The sequence below is a fragment of the Arachis hypogaea genome, chromosome 4 (genome assembly GCF_003086295.3).
Source record: "Arachis hypogaea cultivar Tifrunner chromosome 4, arahy.Tifrunner.gnm2.J5K5, whole genome shotgun sequence".
NCBI classification, from domain to species: Eukaryota; Viridiplantae; Streptophyta; class Magnoliopsida; order Fabales; family Fabaceae; genus Arachis; species Arachis hypogaea.
In genome coordinates this window covers 5,572,398-5,576,670 of record NC_092039.1, presented here as the reverse complement: position 1 = coordinate 5,576,670, position 4,273 = coordinate 5,572,398, and positions in this window count along the sequence as shown.

The window sequence follows — 4,273 nt, the reverse complement described above, 5'->3', positions numbered from 1 at the left end:
TTATTTGATTAAAAGCACAGTTTTCAGAAAATCCAATCAAAGCAATTCGTCTTAATAATGTTGGTGAATTTACTTCCCAAGCCTTTGATGCTTATTGTATGGCTAATAGAATAAGTGTTGAACATCCAGTAGCTCATGTTCATACACAAAATAGGTTGGTAGAATCACTTATTAGACGACTCTAATTAATTGTTAGACCTTTACTTACGAGAACAAATCTCTTAACCTCGACTTGGGGGCATGTTATTTTACATGTCGCATCACTTATTCGTTTAAAACTAACAAGTTGCCATCAGTTATCTCCTATGCAATTACCTTTTGGCCAATAGCCAAATATTTTCTATTTAAAAATATTCGAGTTTGCGATATACATTCCCATTGCACCATCTTCTCGCACCATAATGCGACCCCAAAGAAAATTGGGATATATGTTGGATATGATTCTCCCTCTATAGTGAGGTATCTTGAGATACAAACTAGAGATGTATTTAAAGCCCGATTTACATGTTGTCATTTTGGTGAATCAAAATTTTCAACATTAGGGAGAAAGAAGAAACTTCTTAAAAAGGAACTTAATTGGAATATATCATCTTTAATGCATTTAGATATTTAATCAGGGCAATGTGAACTAAAAGTTTAAAAGATTATACATTTACAAAGAATAGCAAATGAATTGTCTGATGTATTTTCTGATACGAAAAGGATAACTAAATTCTATATACTAGATGAAAATACTCCAATTTGAATTGATGTCCCAGTCGGACAAATGGCCATCGAAACAAATTCACGTCAGAAGTATGGTAGACCTATCAGTTCCAAAGACAAATTTTCAAAAAAGAAAAGAGGTAAATATTATTCCTGTTGAAAAAGATAAAGACATAGTAAAGACACCTATAGTTGTCCAAAATTCTAATATAATTTTGATGCCAAAAGACGTTCAGGTACTTGAAAATTGTGAAAATGACGAGATATCGATAAATTATATCTTTAGAAGAGAAAAATGGGACCGAAATAAGACAATTGTCAATGAAATATTTGCATATAATGTGGCATTAAATATCACGCATGAAAGTAAGGATCTTGAGTTAAGAACAGCAGAAAAATATTGACAAAAGAATGATTAGACAAAATGGGAAGAAGTTATGAAGGTTACGTTAGACTCACTTGCAAAACGTGAAGTCTTTCGACCTGTAGTTCATACACCAGAAGATGTAAAACCTGTTGGATACAGATGAGTATTTGTGAGGAAACGAAATGAGAAAAATCAAGTTGTACGCTATAAAGGTCAACTTGTGGCACAAGGTTTTTCACAAAGCTCCAGTACACATTATGAATAAACATATTCTCCTTAGTTGATGCAATCATATTGCTTTATTTGGTCAGTTTATCCGCATACCATAAACTACATATGCATCTAATGGATGTGGTAATAGCCTATTTATACAGATTATTAGATCGTAATATCTATATGAAAGTAACTAAAGGATTAAAGATATCTAAACCATCTAATGAATATTCACAGGGATTATACTCAGTCAAATTGCAAAGATCTTTATATGGTCTAAAGTAATCTGGACGAATATGGTATAATCGTTTTACTGAGTATCTAGCCAAAAACAGATTTAAGAATAATGATATCTGCCTATGTGTTTTCATAAAGAAATTTGGATCTGAATTCATTGTAATTGCTGTGTACGTTGATGATTTAAATATCATTGGAATTCCTGAAGAGATTCCAAAAATTATAAAAGCCCTAAAAAAAGAGTTTGATATGAAAGATTTTGGAAAGACTAAATTTTGTCTTGACCTGCAGATCGAGCATACAAAAAATAAAATCTTTATTCATCAAACAACATACACAGAAAAGATCTTGAAAAACTTTTATATGGATAAGTCACATCTATTAATTACCCCAATAATCGTAAGAGTTTTGGATGTGGAAAATGATCAATTCCATCCTAAAGAAGAAAATGAAGATATCATTGGTCCTGAAATATCATCTATCAATGTCATTGGGGCACTAATATATCTTACTAATAATACACGATCTGATATATAATTTTTTTGTAAATTTATTAACAAGGTATAGTTCTTCTCCAACCAGAAGACATTGAAATGAAATCAAACAAATCTTTCGATATCTTCATGGAACGGTTGATATGAAATTGTTTTATCCATATGGATCCAAGTCAAACTAGTTGGCTATGAAAATGCAGGATACTTGTCTGATCCACAAAAGGGAGATCTCAAATAGGATACCTGTTCACATATAGTCGTACAACTATATCATGGAGGTCCACGAAATAAATGATTGTAGCAACATCCTCTAATCATGCTGCAATACTAGCGATACATGAAACTAGTCGCAAGTGTTTTTGGTTCAAGATTTTGATCCAGTATATTCTGTCATTATGTGGACTGATTGATCATAAGATAACTCCAACTGTTCTGTTTGAAGATAATATAACATGCATTTCTCAACTTAAAGGTGGATATATCAAAGGTGATAGAACAAAGCATATTTCTCCTAGATCCTTCACTCATGATCTTCAAAATCAAGAAACAATTGATATCTAACAAATCCGCTCAAGTGATAATCTAGCAGATTTATTTACAAAGTCACTTCTACACTCCTCCTTTGAAAAATTGGTACATTATATTGAGATGTGACGATTTCGAGATATTAAATAATGTCAACAAGAGGGGGAGACTGTACTCTTTTCCTTGGTTAGGTCAGGTTTTTGTCCCTGTTGGATTTTTTTAACAAAGTTTTTAACGAAATAGTCATCATCACAAAGGATATTGTATTCTTTTTCTTTCAGTAAAATTTTTTTTCATTAGGTTTTTCTTTAGTAAGATTTTAACGAGGCATAATTATAAACGAACATCCAAAGAAGAGTGTTATGATAATAATAGATGTTCATTAATGTCGGCGGATGAGCTTTTTGACATTGAAGAATTTAACTTCTCAATACAAATTGAGATTTAACGAAGTTTGAATATTTGAATTTGTTGTATGTATAAATAGAAGACAAAGGCTCAAACAACAAACACAATAATAATATAAAATTTTCTCTTTTTTTATTTTTTGTATAAACTGCAACATATATAATATTAATAAATATATAAATTATTTTATTATAGTAAAATAATACTATTAATGAACATTAATACTAAATTCTTTTATTTATATTTTTTAATTTTATATTTATTTTACAATAATGTAAACTTTTATTTTTTTCTCAATTGAAGAAACATGGGGAACCGTTCAAGGTTTAGGAGTACTAACTTTCGTTCCAAAGTAATTAGTGAATACTAATAGTCAAATACAGAAGAAAATCAACTTTTGAAGATTTATTTTAATTTTTTTAAAGATTTTAATGTATTGAATATATTGAATAAAAAAATATTATGTACATATAAAAATTAGTAACTAAATCAATTGTCATGTATTATTTTATATATTTTTAATATATATTTTTTATTTTAACATATATTTATGTGAGATTGATTTAGTAATTGATTATATATATATATATATATATATATATATATATATATATATATGTATAAAATGAGTTTCAATGAAATTTTTTCTTTCATTATTTCCTTAACAAATGTCCTGGCCAAACTCAATTTCAAATAAGTGTTTTTTAAAATGAATTTAAATTAAATAAGTGTCTACTTAAAAAAGTTAGAGAATATAAATCAAATTAACATATTTTTTACTAGTAATTATATCAAATGAAGGTGAGAAAATATATGAAGAAAAAGTAGTTTGATTTAGTTAATTTAATAATTTTTTAATTAGTGCATTTAATATAAAAAAATATGATTCTTTTTACTAATTTGTTAAAATTTTCATATTTTTAAAAGAATAAATATTTATTTTTAATCATAATAAATTAAGCACAAACAACTCTAGTCATTAAATATATGAACTATCTCAATATTAACCAAACATATAAAAATTAAATCAGTCAAGAAGACTATTTTTTAAGTAGTTTTTTTTGTGTTTTTTTTGTTGTTGAATTATATGGTAAAGATGTAAGTTTACAGATTTTTCTTTTAATAGAATGAAAGAGAGATTAATAAAAATAGGACCCATATTTTAAATAATAATAAAATAATAAAAAATAATTATAAAAAATTATATTTTTTTTATACCACTCTGTACAATAGAATACCCCTTCTTTTTAAATAGTTTATTCATTAAAATTGTAATAATTACTTAAATCTTTGACGATAAAAGATAAAAATGATAACGTATACT